A 17,942-nucleotide genomic window follows, 5' to 3' on the forward strand; every position below is an offset into this window, starting at 1 on the left:
GGAAGGTGCGGGAAGGACTGCATCCAATTTTTTCCCCTCCTGTGCAGCAGATGTGCTCCCAGGAACAACTGCACAGTGTGAGGCTGTCAGGTTTCCAAAAGAATTTAGCTAATGGGCTTCATTGCTCATAGACCTCAAATCCTGGAGAATTAACGTGAAGGTTAGAGACAAGTATAGAACTTTTAGGTTTTTGAGAATGAGTGAGTAAGTGATGAAGTTTTTTGGGGCAATTTTTCTACTTGTGAATTCTAATTTGCCCCATCCAAAGTTGAAGCAGCTACTCCTGCATAAAGGGAAAGAAAATGGGCATGAGTGCTCACATTAGAAATCAGTGCATTTAGACTTAAGGGAAAAGTTCTTGGCTAGGCGGAAGGCTAGAATATTGAGGGAGCTCTGCAGTATCTCCTCCAGGGGCATTTCTGAATAAATCTCTCTTGAATGTGGTGCACAGGTAATGGGAAAAGCTGACTCAGGGCTGCCTTCGGGCTTAGCAGAGAATGCATTCTGGGTACCACTGTAAGCATTAGGGAAGGCCTGAAAATCACTGGCAGGAAGTCTAAATTATACCTAAATTATATCTGAATGATTCCCCCCAGGATAAAAATGTTTATGAAATTCAGCATTAGTAACCAGAGTCATGAGCTATTTGTTTTCTGCAAACATCAGAGTTGATAGCACCTGCTCCCTAAACTAGTTCATGGCGTTACATTTTATAATCCATTTTTCTTTCCACTTAAGAACATCATTTTACTTTGTACCAGAAATTTCCTCTGAGATTCAGGGAGAACCATAGAAATCAGTTGCCAGCTTGTCACTGTGATCTGTGGGACAAAGGGAACCCCCTTTAAAGTCCCTGCCCAGATCCATGCCTGCTGCTCCCTGTGGCTGCCTTGGACTGTGTGTGCATGAGTTGAGCACAGAGCGTTGGGCCCAGAAAGAGTGTGGCATTCCCAGGGTGGGTGTGCAGATGCTGGGGTACACTGGGGAACCTGGGCTGACTCACCTGGAGCCTGTTTAGGCCCTGCTTCACTCCCATTCCACTTTATCACCTGAGAACTGTCTGTGCACGGAACTGTTTAAACCTTTCCCTGATGTCAAATTTTGATTCCTTTAGGAAGTTTAAGTAGAGCAGTTCATACAGTGGAAGAAGGGAAGACAGGAAGAGTGAACTTGAAAGGAGAGCTGTTGCGATGGCGTCCCTCACCCCACCCACCACTGCCCCAATTTTTTTTTTGTCGTTTTAGAAGTCGAGTTTTTGTTTTATTTTTCTTCCACCTTAGGTTGAACAAGGTGGCTAGAGTGGCTGGAGCTAGATACTTCTCTTCTCCCACATGGAAGGCTACATCTAATTGGAGCTGGGTATTTACCTTTGTCCAGGTCAGTTAGGCTCTGATAATACCTCAACTGGGCTTTGATTAACCAGTTTCCCCTGAGGGTAGGTCTTGTTAGGAATTACTAGGTGCTCCTGCATGTTTCAGAATGGTTCCTTTCCCCTTCCCTTTGCTGGAAGCACCAGGGGATTTTTTGCCCAGGTTCTCTGGTGAGAACCTGATAGAACCCCTGGGGGTAAACTGTGGGGCCCAGTACCACTGGATTCCCTGCACTTTTTAACTCAGTCTTGTCTACACGAGGCTCCAGCAATTCCTCAATTATAGTTTTGGGTTTCTGCCCTGGCGCTAATTCTCCTGGGGGTTTCTGCTCATGAACCTGGGCCCCTGTAAGCAGTGAGTGACTCCCTGTGTTCTCCTGTCTTATCAGTCTTGCTTTTGGCCTGTGTCTTCCTCTTCAATGAATCCAACAACAGTTGATTTTCCATTTTGTTCAGCTTCTTTCTTATTAGGATGGAGTAGCAACTTTCAAGCTCCCTACATGTGGAACCAAAGACCAGAAGTTTCCCTAATATTTTTTATTTCAATAAATATTATTTGAGTATGATTTGTATACAGAATGCACTTCTTGAGCAGTTGAATTCATACAATTAAAATATGAAATGGTTTTATCTTTTTTCAAATATTCTTTTTCAACTCTACTTGGGGAGGAACGGGGCTATGGAATTCTTTTTGTTTCTTTTGGTAATAATTAACATTCAATAAAACCTGCAGATGTTAATTGTTCATTTTGATGAGTTTTGACAATTGCATATACACTAGGTTTTTCAGCCTTAGCACTGCTGACATTTTGGACTAGATAATTCTTTATCCCTGGCCTTTCCATCAGATGCCAGTAGCATCCCCTGGTCAAGACCATCAAAGGTGTTTCTAGACATTGCCAAATGCCCCCCGGGAAGCAGAATCGCCCCTGTTTGAGAACCACTGATATGCACCCGTGTAACTATTGTCCGAAAAGGAGGTACAGGTCATATCCATTTCCCCAGAAGCTCCCTTCAGGCCTTTTTGTTACTCCCTGAAGCCACCGTCTCTGATTTCTATCATCATAGATTCACTTTCCTGTATTTGGACTTCGTATAAATTCAATCATACAGTGTGTGTGCACTCTTTTGTCTGGTCTCTTTCACTTAACGGGATGTGTTTGTCCATGTTATCACCCTTATCTGTGGTTCATAGTTTTTTTTATTGCAGAGTTGGGTTCCGTTGTATGAGTACACTGAACTGTGCTAATACCGTCACCTGTGGTGCACACTTAGGTTGTTTCTGATTCAGGGCTATTTAGAATGAGGCTGGTCTGAATTTTCTGGTAAAGTCTCTTTGTGAACATGTTTTCATTTCTCTCAGTAATTATCTAGGAATTGAATTGCTGAGAGGTAAGGTGGATATATGTTCAACGTTTAATAAACTACCAAACAGTTCTGCTAAGCGGTTGTCTCATTTTACACTCCTGCACGCACAGCTGTGTGTGAGCATTGCAGTTGATCCTTGCCACTGTCAACAGTGTCACCATTTGGTGCTATTAGTATTTTTCTTTTAGAAATTCTGGTGGGTATCCTATGATTTTTGTTTGCATTTTGCTGATGATAAAGGATATTGAGCATCTTTTTAGGCAGTTTTGGTCATTTGTCTTTTGTAACATGTCTGAGACCTTTTATGGTTGATACATAGAGATCCCCATTATATTTGTACCCCTCAAGCCCCCAAAACAAGTTCAAGGTTTACAGGAACCTGCTGCTTTTCCTCAGATACTGAGAAATCTTTTGCCATCTGAATAAATGTGGTGTAAATGATCAAAACTGCTATGAAACATGCCCTTTTTGTTTTCATTTGTTTTCTTTCTTGTTTCCAAACCTACTGTGAGGTTATCAAATATTTTCCTTAAATCGGGTCAGAAATACTCCTCCTAATTAGCCAGACAAGCACACAAAACTGCTTTTATCTGGGAGAGCCTTCCTCCAATGCCCACGTGCTCCTCACAGCGACAGCCACTACCTCTTCCTTGCACAGCCTCGACAAACAAACGAGAAGCAGAGACCTGTCCCGTACAGGCAGGGAGTCACCTTTACAATTCCATGCCTGGGAAGTTTCTTAATGAGGCTTGTTCTGGAAACATGTTTCCTTTAATGCGTTCAGAAATATCCATACCGAGTTAAAAAAATAAGTTCTGCGTTAAGAAAGATTATATTCTCCATCTAAGTTTAGATAACAAAAACTGAAGATCTATAGTGTTTGTAAAAATAAAAATGTATGAGGCTTAGTGTAAAGTATCACCTGCTACCTGAAAATAGCTCCACACCCAGAGACCACTAATAGGATAGGGTAGGGGGTCTCCTCAGGCGAGTAATGGGTGGCCCTCCTGCAGCTTCAAACCAGCTCTTCCTTGGTTACTGACATAATCCACTCCTTACAAGTTCAGCTCTAAATCCAGGATTACTGTCTAAACCACGGGTTTTTAAGGCATGAGAATGACTCTTTGGCTGAATTTACAGTGATTAAGTCCTTCATTAAGTACACCCAACTCTATCATAACAGTTAACTAAAAAGAGGAATCTACTGACTCTTCATCAATACACTCTGTAAAACAATGGAAATGAACAGGCAGATAAAAGATTGACTGGAAACGCTCCATCGTTAGTGTATTACCATGGGGACAGGACTTCAGTCACTACTGGAGCATCAAATACATAGATACGACCAAAGCTCAACTATATTCTGGTGGGAAATACCAGCCTCCTTTAAAAGCAGCTACCTGCCATACCATGCTGGCCTCTAGTACACTGTGCAGCCAGGGTGTTGCCATCCATCTGCAGAAAGGCAGGTTCTGTGAGCTGGCATCACTCACTGATGGACAGAAGAACCTGCATACTGCAATGCAAGTCAGAGCTGGCACCTCCTAGAGCTGCAAGAGGCAGCCTGGCTCAGGGGAAAGAACATGTGCATTTTCCAGAGACAACATGGTCATGTAAGCCAGCCCACATGCCTTGGTTTCTTCATCTGTAACATGGGGCTCCCCCTTTGCTCCAGGGAGTCAAGGATTGTATCAGATACACCAGTGTCTGCAGCTGGTCCCAGACAGGCTCTCTCATCCCCACACTCCTGTTTGAGAAAGCTCACTTAGCCAAAAGCCTTCCTCTACCTGCCTAAATGGGGTGTGAAATTTGTGACTGGTGAGTTGCAAAGTCGACATCAAATTCTAGGGGTCCTTTACAGCAAAATGTGAAGTAATTTCTCCAGGACCAGAGAAGTTCTGAGAGGAGGCAGGGGAACACAAGATGAGATCTGATAACAGTAAGGACTGCATCTGTTCCAAGTTACAGAGCCATGTGAAAAAGTACACTGTGTTTTGATGGGGACGGGAGAACATTTTGAAACTCATATATTGTTTCAGGTGTCTTTAACACACCAAAGTTGCTAAAAGGCTTATTTGTGAGCACAAACAAGTGTTTCACTGAGTCTGCTGTGCTCTCAGAACGGTTCCATTTGGTATATTGAAAGAAAGGCCTATGGTCACTTCTGAGAAGTGTTCTCTATTTTCCATTGACTTAGAGGTAAACATTGCTTATATATATTTTTAAATTTCCTCAAGTTGATTTGAGGTCTTTGTCCTTCTTTTTAAGGCATGAGGAATGAGTGGAAAATGAATGAGAAATGAAGGAAAAAGCTTCCTGATAGGGGTCCCTCGAGATGGAAGTTTGGATGACCAAGACCCAGTGTGCAATAAGCACATACAGTCTCATTGCCTTTCTCAGGAACCCTGGGTTCATAACATTAGCTGGTGCTAATGAACCGACGTGGAGTGGAAACTGTTGGGGGCAGGTTGGCGCAGTGGGATACTCATCTTTTCATTCTGACAAACCCATAAAGAAACCCAGCAAGACAGCGTTCCTCCCTCAAGTTCAGGGATGTCCAGCACCCACCCCTCCCTGTTCTGCTTCTCCCAGTTAACCCACGACCTCCACCTGCAGGGCATTTCACTGCTTTTTGTTTGGTTTTAACTTATGAAAAGTTTCAATTATGAACTAGTAAAGACAATAGTGTGATCAATTCACAAAGATTACCTAGGAACAATAATTACCAACTCATTGTTGTTTTTCTTTTGTCCAAACCCCTGATGCAGAACTTTTTTGAAACAAATACAAGGCCTATTATTAGATCGGTATATATCTTTAAAAGAGAACTGCTAGAAAAATAAAACCACAATGCCATGATCACATCTAAAATATTAATAATAATTCTTTAACATAATAAAATATCCAACCAGGGGTCAAATTTTTACTCAATAAGCTCATAAAATTTTTAACAGTTGGTGTTTGTTCAAATCAGAATTCAATATGGGCCAAGTATTTCGATTAATGCATATGTTTTTTAAGTTTCTTTTAAATGATACATTCTTCCTTTCGCCTCTGATCTCCCTTTGATTGTTATGTTTTGAAGAAATGAGACCTTTTGTCCCTCAGTATTTCGCATAGATGAATAACACATAGATTGTTTTTGTGTGTTCAGTGTCCGTATGACAGGTACAAGTGGAAAGGATACATGATGTGCTCTAACCCACTGCAGCCATCGTTCTTATCGACGCTGAAATCAGCCCGTATTTGTCAGTGAAAACCTCTTCAACTTGGAGCCTAAGTCCTGCTGACATGAGCCTAGTAGTTTACAAGGGTGTACCCCACCAAAAGCAAAGGAATTTATTTACAAAAATTATGTATTTATTCTTACAAGTTTAAACTTTAGTCACCTTCAACATTCCTACCAAGACTTTTTTTCACTGCTCAAAATAGTTTTTAAACTCCTCAAATTTGAAGCCTTTTAGTGCTTCTGCTGCTTTTTGTTTCACCTCTTCCAGTGACATAATAGTCCAAATGTTTCCCTTTGAGGACTTTTTTCATTTGGGGAAACAATAACAAAAAATCCATCAGGGCCAGAGCAGGTGAATAGGGAGGGTGGGGCACAGAGATCATGCCATTTTTTGACCTAAAACTGCTGAACGCTGTGTGGTGTGGTCAAGTGCACTCATAAACCACCCATCCTGAAATGAACACATTGAAAGAATCTTCAAAAAAAATTAACTGAAGCTAATGCAACCTCTCACAACAACTCCAGCTGGTGCACTGATACCAATGGGTTCCTAGAGCACTTACCTTACAGGGGGATGCCTGTACAATATATAGGAGGCCTGGCCTCCAGAAGTTAACTCCGGTTTTTTGAGAAAGGGTCTCCCCACTCATATAACAGTTGTTTTCTTTCTGGTATGACAGGACGCAACCTCATCTCATACATCTATCTCTTAATCTAAATGTGGTGACCCGTAGAGCCTGGCTCCTTTAGTGGCGAGTGGTACTTAGAGATGACAACTAGAGACTGCCTTACTGCTTACAAAGCTCTTTGGGCGTGTTGCCTAATGTGTGCACAGACGAGCCTCTACCCTCTGGCGCCCCATGTTCCCTTTCCAAAGTTCAGGGCAAAAACACCCTGTTTCAGGCCTCAGACCTTGGTCAGAACCCAGATCCTAAATCACTTAGATATAAATCCACGTGTCTGATTAACTGAAGAGGACATGTTAGAAAAATACCACCTAGTAACACATTATCTTGTTGGACAGAAACAAAGAGCGAAGAGCTCACTTGCCCCTTCCTTTTCCACTGGAATTCAAAGGAAACAACTAAGTTGTGTTTTATTATACTGTTCTCTTTAATGTATGAGGGAGTACATTAACATTTAAATTTTTTCATAAGTTAAAACCAAACAACAACAAAAAAACAGTGAAATGCCCTGCAGGTGGAGGTCGTGGGTTAACTGGGAGAAGCAGAACGGGGAGGGGTGGCTGCTGGACATCCCTGAACTTGAGGGAGGAACGCTGTCTTGCTGGGTTTCTTTATGGGTTTGTCAGTCAGAATGAAGAGATGAGTATCCCACTGCGCCAACCTGCCCCCAACAGTTTCCACTCCACGTCGGTTCATTAGCACCAGCTAATGTTATGAACCCAGGGTTCCTGAGAAAGGCAATGAGACTGTATGTGCTTATTGCACACTGGGTCTTGGTCCTCCAAACTTCCATCTCAAGGGACCCCTATCAGGAAGCTTTTTCCTTCATTTCTCATTCATTTTCCACTCATTCCTCATGCCTTAAAAAGAAGGACAAAGACCTCAAATCAACTTGAGGAAATTTAAAAATATATATAAGCAATGTTTACCTCTAAGTCAATGGAAAATAGAGAACACTTCTCAGAAGTGACCATAGGCCTTTCTTTCAATATACCAAATGGAACCGTTCTGAGAGCACAGCAGACTCAGTGAAACACTTGTTTGTGCTCACAAATAAGCCTTTTAGCAACTTTGGTGTGTTAAAGACACCTGAAACAATATATGAGTTTCAAAATGTTCTCCCGTCCCCATCAAAACACAGTGTACTTTTTCACATGGCTCTGTAACTTGGAACAGATGCAGTCCTTACTGTTATCAGATCTCATCTTGTGTTCCCCTGCCTCCTCTCAGAACTTCTCTGGTCCTGGAGAAATTACTTCACATTTTGCTGTAAAGGACCCCTAGAATTTGATGTTGACTTTGCAACTCACCAGTCACAAATTTCACACCCCATTTAGGCAGGTAGAGGAAGGCTTTTGGCTAAGTGAGCTTTCCCAGACAGGAGTGTGGGGATGAGAGAGCCTGTCTGGGACCAGCTGTAGACACTGGTGTATCTGATACAATCCTTGACCCCCTGGAGCAAGGGGGGAGCCCCATGTTACAGATGAAGAAACCAAGGCGTGTGGGCTGGCTTACATGACCATGTTGTCTCTGGAAAATGCACATGTTCTTTCCCCTGAGCCAGGCTGCCTCTTGCAGCTCTAGGAGGTGCCAGCTCTGACTTGCATTGCAGTATGCAGGTTCTTCTGTCCATCAGTGATGCCAGCTCACAGAACCTGCCTTTCTGCAGATGGATGGCAACACCCTGGCTGCACAGTGTACTAGAGGCCAGCATGGTATAGCAGGTAGCTGCTTTTAAAGGAGGCTGGTATTTCCCACCAGAATATAGTTGAGCTTTGGTCGTATCTATGTATTTGATGCTCCAGTAGTGACTGAAGTCCTGTCCCCATGGTAATACACTAATGATGGAGCGTTTCCCGTCAATCTTTTATCCGCCTGTTCATTCCCACTGTTTTACAGAGTGTATTGATGAAGAGTCAGTAGATTCCTCTTTCTAGTTACTGTTAGGATACAAGTTGGGTGTATTTATGAAGGACTTAATCACTGTAAATTCAGTCAAAGAGTCAGTCTCATGCCTTAAAAACCCGTGGTTTAGACAGTAATCCTGGATTTAGAGTTGAACTTGTAAGGAGTGGATTATGTCAGTAACCAAGGAAGAGCTGGTTTGAAGCTGCAGGAGGGCCACCCATTACTCGCCTGAGGAGACCCCCTACCCTATCCTATTAGTGGTCTCTGGGCATGGAGCTATTTTCAGGTAGCAGGTGATATTTTGCACTAAGCCTCATACATCCTTATTTTTGCTAATGTTGTAAATTTGCAGGTTCTTTTCTCATTTGCAGTATCTACACTTTGAGTCCCTGATACTCGTAGATGATGTTGTTACTTAAAGTGGTAGAAGTAAAAGAAAACCTAATTTAAGCCTTGGATATTTGGTACATACAATCCACTTGTACTTTTTCTATTAGGAATAACTAAAGAAGAATTCATTCATGAACAGCTGACAGAAGATGTGTGCAGCACCATTTACATAAGACAATTAGTTATAGTTGCTCTTCCCTTTTGAGGAGCCTCAGCTGTTCCCAGGCCTGCTGCCCATTTCTGTCCTTCATCACTAATCCCCGCAGCCACCAGTGGGAAGATCTGGAAGGGGTGGAGGCTCTGAGTGTCATTCAGCTTGTAGGCATTAGGGAGGGGATTGCCTCTCAGTTTGCCTTAGTCCAGAGCCAGGATCTCTGCTGTCCCATGGCCTGTAGCTGTGTATAGTGTTTCCTTCTCGCGCCACCCTGCTTTTCCTTCCCTCTGTCCCATGTACTGTCTCCAGTGTTCCTATCTATCCACATGAGTTCCCCTTTCTGCACCTCCCTGTATCCACCCGGTTTCTTCCGGCTTCTCTCGGAACTTAGACGTGGGTGTAAATTTACCACTTCCATGCCTGTGTGCCTTTTCTGAGTCCCAAACCCTAAGCTGTCTTGACTGAGAGAAGCTGCATGAGCAGCTTTGTATAAAAGAGCCCTCTTTGCTTTCCATGGGGCTTAAAGTGCAAAGCTGAGGCGCGTGGAGACACGTCACATAACCCTGCCCTTCTAAGTGTGTTCATCTGTCATTGCAAGCATCTATTTTCATTTCATTTGGTAGTTTTAAATCCGCATAAGCCAGTTCTATCCCTTTTTAAAAATAAATAGATTAATTGCAGTTTGATGATCACTGTTTATTTCCCACAACTCCAAATAACAGGCTTAAGAAATAAATGGTGTTTATTTAAAAATGGAAACATTAGCATGTTTTCCTTTGAAGATTTGCATGTTTTTAAATATTATATTTTCAAAGCGATGCTTATGTAGTAATGGCTAAGGAAAATAAGCGTCTGGTTACAATTTTGTGCCTTTCTCACCAGTCCTTAACTGTTATTTAATTATGCCAAGTCATAAATTTTTTATTGAACTGACTAAACTAGGCCAATATAATTCATCAGGCTTTCTAAACTTACGGGCAAAAATTCTTTTCTGAGATTTCAGGCCACTTTTTCATTTTTGCTCTTGGCTCTCCTCATTTGCCAGAAGCCTTCTCTGCTAATCAAAGAATTATTTTCTTGTTACAGAAAGGGTTTTAATTTGCCTTTCTCTCTTCTCTCTCCTTAATCCATGTAATCGAAAAGAAATAATCTACCTTCTTCTTTCAAAATAGAGTACCTGCATCCTTCCAACACTACTAAATCTGGCTTAAAATTGGAATAGCATGGATTCTTTCTTCAATAAAAGTTACTGTAGCAATTAGTTCTCATCATAATTAGATGGAAGGGACCTTTTTTATGATGGAATGAACATGAGGCTCAGAAACAAAGACCTCGTTGCAAATCCAGCCTTATTTCACTAGCTTATGGCAGTGAGCAAAAGTTACTGGGCCTCTCAGAACCTTGGTTGCTCATTTATAATTTGGGGACACAATTAAATTAGATTTTTACTTTAAGTGAATTTTGTAAGGATTTAGTGAGATGAGCCTGGCACTTAATTTCTTCACCGCATAAAAAAACATTTACATTTACTGAAGAGCTTATACAGAGTATTAAAAATAAAATTAAACCTCCTCTTGCTAGGTAAAGAAAAAGGACATGAACTCACGATTAGCCAATTCACAAGAAAAACAATTACTAAACAAATATTTGGAGAATGTTTAAAGTCATAGCAATGAAATAAATGTAAAAAGCATTGAGACGTTATTTTTCTTTTATTAGCACTTATTTTAGAAGAAAGACCTAATGCTGGCACATTGCCAGTGGCTGCAGCTCATTGGAAAAAATAAGCTTTAAGTTATAGTAACATTCCCATCGTTAAATCTAATCATTCCATTTCTGAGGGTCTGCCCTAAGGGAATATAATAAAGTATGGAAAAAATCTAAAAACATGACAATAATTATTATTATTTAGGATCTTAACAAACCTGGAAACAACTTATTTTTGTAATGGATTAAGCTATGAGAGACTAGTTTCTAGGTTTTAAAGTAAAAATAAAGACTGATTAAGAGGCATGTAGAAATGTTTATAATATAAAGAAGATATAGATATGACAATCAGTATAAAAAGATATCAAGTAATAATTATGTTAAGGAATTACAGCATATGTTCCCCTTTTTTTCCTTTTTCCCTAAGTCTTTTATAAGGTAATATTACTTTTAAGATTACCATTATAGTCTAAGTCTAAAAAATATACTTATTAAATGCTTGTTATGTGTCTGGAAAATTTTCTGTGGCATTTTGGATTTTAAAGAAAGCAAGAATCTTACTTCATTATTTTACTTCAAGGCAATAAAAAAAGCAAAAAGTATGTTTATCAGACTAGTTAGAATAAGTACTTAACATAGAACCTAAGATTTAAGGTGCTGTTGTTTGTAGCCTAAGTGTTTAATGCCAGGCGGTCCGCCCAGCCTATGTTAAATATAATGGTGCTCTGTCTCACTGTAGCCATCTGTCCAGGACTCGTTCCAAAATTAACTTCCTGGTTTGCTCAGGTCATTCCACTGAGGGAAAGGGGATCTCAGTGTACTGACCAGCACATCAGCATGAGCAAGAGTTTAACTAACGCATCTCAAAACTACATCTAAATGTAACTGGATCGAAGTAAGGTAGACAAGATGATTTCCTAAGTAGTATGGCATGATCTTTAGTTGAAATTTTTATTGAAATAGTTGCAGATTTGCTTGTAGTTGTGAGAAATACTATGGAAGATCCTTTGCATGCTTCACTCAGTTTCTCCCAGGAACTGGGAGAAAGGGTGGTGACCTTTTGCAAAGCTGTAGTACAGCATCGCAGCCAGACTATTGAGACGGTACAGCCCCTCCCATCTGACTCAGAATTCCTGATTTTACTTACACCCATTTGTGTCTGTGCGTGTGAGTGTATGAAATTCTATACGATTGTATCACCTGTGTATGTTTGTGTTTTTCCCATCACAGTCGAGACGCTGAACAGCTCCATCAGTACTGGTCTAGAAATGAAATCACTGAATAAAGACTTAGAGACCTATGTTTGGGCCTCTCTTCTAATTAGCTTGTCACTGCCAATAAGTCAGTTACTTTCTGTGAATTTGCTCAACTGTGCAAAATGGTTGGATTAGACCAATGGCTCTCAAACTCAAACATGAAATAGAATCACCTAGAGGATCTATTAGGACACCAGTTTCTGCACTGGTCTCCTAGAGTTCCTGACTGAGCACAAGGATTTGCCTGATGAATCCCCAGGCGATGGCAGCGGAGTGGCCCGGCACGTCCGTGAACACTGCTGGCCCAATGACACTACAGCAGGCTTTGGGCCCGACAGTCAGTGCCTCCTCTCTCCCCCACAAAACCTCACATTCGCTTTTCCACTGATTAAGCTATGTGCGTTTGTGGGGGTTTTTTCCTTAAGCGATACAGATATATAATACACTATAACACAGCCTTTAAAAATATTATAGAAGAATATTTGTTGTCACAGAAAGATTACCATATATGTAGCTATTAGGTTAACGAGAAACTATGTTATAAAACAGCACATGTAGGGGTTGGGAAGGAAGAAGAGGGTAAAGAGGGGGATAAATGGTGACAGGAGACTCAACTCTGTGTGGTAAACACACAATACAATATACAGATGACATATTATAGAATTGTATACCCCAAACCTACATAATTTTATTAAACAATGTCATTCCAATAAATTCAGCAAACATTTTACAAAATAGGACGTACATGGATGGCCCTAGCTGGTGTGGCTCATTTGGAGTGCTGTTCTGTAGACTGAAGGGTTTTGGGTTCCGTTCCCAGTCCGGACACATGCCTGGGTTGTGTGTCCCACCCCCCGCGGGGGTACGTACAGGAGACAGCCAGCTGGTGTTTCTCTCCCTCCTTCTCTCTCCTTTCCTTCCCCTCACTCTGGAATCAATAATCATGTTCTTGGGTGAGGATTATTTTTTAAAAAGCAGCATGTGCAAAAATTTTCAGTTATACATAGAAAATAAAAGTCCAGAAAGGTATATCCAAAATGTTAACAGTTGTTATTGCTGAGTAATAAAATTGCAAATTTTTGTGCTTTTCTGTTTTCTAATTTTGTCTACAATATATTCATAAATTGGTTGTTAAACAAAATACAGTAAGCAATACAGGTGTTGATTTTTCTAAGAATTGCATTGCTTACTGTATTTCTCTAGGTTTTCATAATTGCAGTGAAGAACTTGTTGTGTATCAACAAACAGAAATAAGGCTATTTAGGTGTGAGATGAAATTCCCTGGGCTGGTTTACAGAGGCAGCTGTGATGCTCCTTAGCCCTTTCCCTAAAAAATGTGGTTGGTCCCCTTTGCTGTGCTCCCTGCTTGGCGGGGCTGGCACCCACACACTGAGCAGCCCTGGCCGCGGGACCTCTCGGTACAGCCCCGCGTGGCTGCCTGTGGAATGTGTTCCACTGGGGACTAGTGGGATCCACAACCACGACCTCACAAACTAGACCCCCTCCATCCTTAACAGTGAGGCAGAAAGAAAGTCTTTTGTCTGGATGGACCAAGTTTCTTCCTGGTTATGCCACTGTTAAGAATTAATAACTGCAACTAAAATAGGAAGGAATTTAAAAATGTCACTGAAATAAATCTGTTTAGATGACAAAAACTACCCATGTGCTATAGAAAGCTGTTTGTTCCCCATGTGGATTCATGTCTCCTCCCAGAATTTCTGATTGCACTAATGTCCGAAATATATTGTCTTCAGTATCTGTGCTTCTGGACCTTAAGACAGATTAGCGTGAACATAGCTTCCTTGAAATATTATTTACTCATTTTTGCTGCTAAATATTTCAGTCAGTGGATGCTGTAGAAAAGCACTGCTCCGTTTCTGAACTCTACTAACTCTGTTTCTGAAAAGACTGGTTGGAGACATGCGGCCAGCAGGGCCGTGGCGATTCTCACGGTGGCGTTCTCGTCCGGGGCGGCCGTGGTGCCGCTGGTGCCCTTCTGCCAAGTTCCCTCCTGAAGCTCGTCCATGGGAGTGAGAAATGGAAAGGCCGCTTTGACTTCTGAGTGGTTGTGCCTTTATCGTGGTAGGTAGCACCATTGGATAGTATGCATTTTAACACCCACTCACATTGGGAGCATAGAATGTCCTTTAACAAATATGTTTTGTGCTTGAGGCAGTATATTTTTATGTAACACCGAAAGACTGTTGTCAAGAAACACTCGCCCCATGGGCTTGCTGTCATTAGCGAAGTTACAGGGTTTGCTTTATGTGACTGGGAGTCTCGGTGATCGCACCAGAACTGCTTGTTCACGACACAGCACCATCTGGTGCCACTGTTACTTTCATAATCCATTCATTCCTAGGGAAGTGATGAGAAGGTTGTGTCTAGAACTCAGTTGGTTTGTGGAAGAACAGTATCAAGACCCAGAAAAGGCTGCATTTTTCTGTATTTTCAGCCTCACCTAAAGAGGAAGAGGCATCAGTCCTTGTTTCCCTACACACATCTCTCTTCTGGAACTCGCCGACCGCTGGCATTTCACCTAGATATCCACTGGGAAACATAGTTGTGCTTATTTAACTGGTTCCCAGAAAGATGAAAACCAACAGGCTTTTATTTATACATAAATTCTTACAGTGCATGCATGGCTCACATAAAGTAACAGGGTAAAGGTTGGAATTCATTTACAGACAGCCTCCTTACTGCATTTTCTCCTGCTTTCTAAAGGCTCTTCCAGAATTTGGGCAGAAACTCTGGAGTTGGAAGACTGCACTGATGTTCCCTTTGTCTGGTGTTCCTGTCCTCCGTTAAGAATACACGTGATTGTCATTGTAGAGGGATAGGGCATTCCTCCTCACGGTGCGGCTTCTCGCATCTTTTGTTCCATCCATCCTTTGTGCTGCTAATTCATTCAGCAGGGCAGCACCTCTGAGCAGGAAGGTGAACGTGCCACTCTCTGCCATGCCAGGCTTTAGTGCCTCTCCTTGCCAACACAGTATTCAGAATTAGAGTAATAATTACCTTTGTCAGGGTGCTGTCTCAGAAATCTCCCTTCCTTTAATAACTCACAAGTAGTCTTTTTTTTTTCCTGCCAGCAGGCACAAGGCATTTGCCTTCAACTTGTGGCATCTTATTAGAATCATCTCGTTACTTGACTCTTCTCCTCAGTTTTGTGGGGGCACCTTGAAGGAAGGCCCCGTGGGTGTGCTCTGTGATGGTACAGACACTGGAAGATAGCACATAGCACTTAGTGTTGAATGAGTTGAGGGAATGAAGCCAGCCTGCCAGCCAGAGGAAGAAGTATCTGACACTATTCACCCAACTCAAAAAGTTGAGTGTGCGCATCATCATTATCGGCCTGATCGACGCCGAATTAGTGAGTTAGCAAAAGTTACTGGATCCCGATGTTATTCCAGATGCCAAATATATATTATAAATGCTTGGCAGAAGTATTTTATATTTATGTCTACATTGTCGATTTCATTTTGTAAATGAAGTTTGATCCTAGAAACTGTAGTTTATAATAGAAAGTATAAGTTCTCTTTTCCATGTGATAAAGCATGCTATTTCAGAACATAACTGAACATGAGCCATACTTACACCAAAACATATTTAAGGCATAGCTTTATAGATTTACTTTTTTAAGTCTACAATACCCTTTAAAAGGAACAGTAGTGTATGGCTATGCTACTTTTTCTAAAGAGTCTTTTCTAAGAAGGTCTGTAATCATTATGCAACTCACATTTTCCAGTATTATACAGTTCTATCTGTCTTATTTAGCATACCCTAAAGCAGTTATGTAGCTTTTTATACAATGCTGATTTTATTTCATGCAGCCTGCCTTTGTAGTGATTAAAATTCCAAATCTACGTTGAGGACTAGAACTTAATAATATAAATTTGTTAACTAAGATAAAAGAACATTAAAAAGTGTTTAACAAATGTGTTGAAGCATTACAAACTTAACAGTTGGTCAGCTATTACATCAGCCTGGCCCTGTTCATTGTGGTTTAAGAAGATTGTTTTTAGATGGTGACTCAAAGCAGAGATGTTATATTTAGGTGTCTTCACTTTCTCTCACCCCTTTCATCCCCAAGTGCCCAGATTCAGGGAACACGGAGGGTCAGACCTCACAGCCAACATGAAATAGTCCTGTCTTCCCTAGTTTTTAATAATTATTTATAATTCTGTAACTATATATTTCAGAAATGTAACAATGGAGTGTGAAGCTGTAACTGTACTCCTATCCTCTGAAAAGCTTTAAAACTTTTACTTTGGGGAATAAAACTAAAAAAGATGAAGTAGAGATTTTTCTCAGTGTAGTAGAACAAAATAAAATTATCCTCTCTTAAAATAGATGGCAGTTAGGGAAAGCAATTTTTCCTGTCATGGGTAAAAGCCAGAGAACACAAAATCAGCATTTGAAATGTTAACTCGTGGTGTTTTAAATAAAAAGAAGCTAAAATGCATTGTACATTATCTGTTCCCAAGGATGATTGCAGATTCTTGTTATTAAGTACTGCAAAAATACATAATGTACCTGGCAGGTAGAGCTATAAAAACTAGAGATGAAGAAAAACGTATTACATGAAATTTTAAAGTTTTCTTTTTTGAGAGGACTCCATGTTTTGTTACTTAATTTAATCAGCTTGGCCTCATACATTTGTTCTTCATCTTGAGTTCAAATTCACAGGCATGCAAAAGAAAAGAAATCTGTGGTAATTGAAAGAATAATGAAGATTAAAAGTCCCTAAACCTCTGCAGTTTTATCTTATTCATCTGTAAAACCATGCATTAGGAATCAGTTTCTTCCTAAGGCCATTATCGAACATCATAGCTTTAAATCTTGAGCAAGCCACTTGATTTTTCTGAGCTTCTGTTTCTTCATTTGTAAAATAGATTTTCGAAAGCCTGCTTTAAGTCATGGGGCTGTGCTGAGGATGAAAGGAGTCACAATAAGCTCCATATACAAAGTGTTTTACAGGTTTCAAGTAGGGACTGTGATAATTACCATTTTGCAGATGGGGAAAGGCTGAGAGAGGCTAACAAGCTTGTTGAAGGTCACACAGCTATTAAATGAGATGTAATTCTAAAATCCTGTAAACTGCAGCATTTTTCAACATTGGCACTATTGATCTGGTGGGGGTGGGGGTGGCTGATAATTCATTCTTGGGGGTGGGAAGATGTCCTGTGCATTATCGAATATTTAGCAGCATCCCTAGCTTCTATCTCCTAGATGCCAATAGTATCTCACAAGTTGTGACCATCAAAAATACGTTCAAACCTTGCTGAATGTCACCTGGCACGCAGAATCACCCCAAGTTGAGAACCACTGGTCTGTAAAGTTATTAACCACTTTTAAGATAACATTTATCAGTATCATTGTTATTCGGAGTGGTTCGTTCCTGGTTGGAATATTTCATAACATAGCAATTTCAGAATTAAAAAAGAGATAACATGTTTCATCCCTCATCTTTCTGTTTCTGAATATTAGTTGTGACTGTGTCTTCTTTGGAAGGTCCTTCGTAAACTTCTTATAGAAGCTATCACCTGATAGGGACAGTATGGACAGTGAGCCAGAAGTCAGATTCAATAACCCCAAAGTCCCTTCCCCTGTAATTCCATGGTCATTCCTTAAGTGACTCAGGTGGTCTCTCTTGAACAGCCCCCACTCATCTGAAATGTTTATAGACTCCTAAGATCCATTATCATCTGAGAGGCCAGAGAGAGAAACACATGTATTTCATAACTATTATCGCATTTAATCTTCACAATAAGACCTTGAGGTTTGTATCATTTGTTCACATTTACATTTTGTTGAGGAAGTTTAACCTTTCTTCTTTGCCTGCTCCTTCAACTCTGGTGCTGTCATTGCAGAA

At 40.8% G+C, this 17,942-nt stretch overlaps 1 protein-coding gene across 2 annotated transcripts in view; it reads left to right on the forward strand.

Moving 5' to 3' along the window:
• UBE3D (ubiquitin protein ligase E3D) overlaps positions 1-17,942 on the forward strand; it is a 137,104-nt gene that overhangs the window by 117,444 nt on the left and 1,718 nt on the right. The window lies entirely within an intron of this gene.

This window comes from Artibeus jamaicensis, unplaced genomic scaffold (genome assembly GCF_021234435.1).
Source record: "Artibeus jamaicensis isolate MK-2021 breed Jamaican fruit bat unplaced genomic scaffold, CSHL_Jam_final contig_387, whole genome shotgun sequence".
In the NCBI taxonomy this organism is placed as follows: Eukaryota; Metazoa; Chordata; class Mammalia; order Chiroptera; family Phyllostomidae; genus Artibeus; species Artibeus jamaicensis.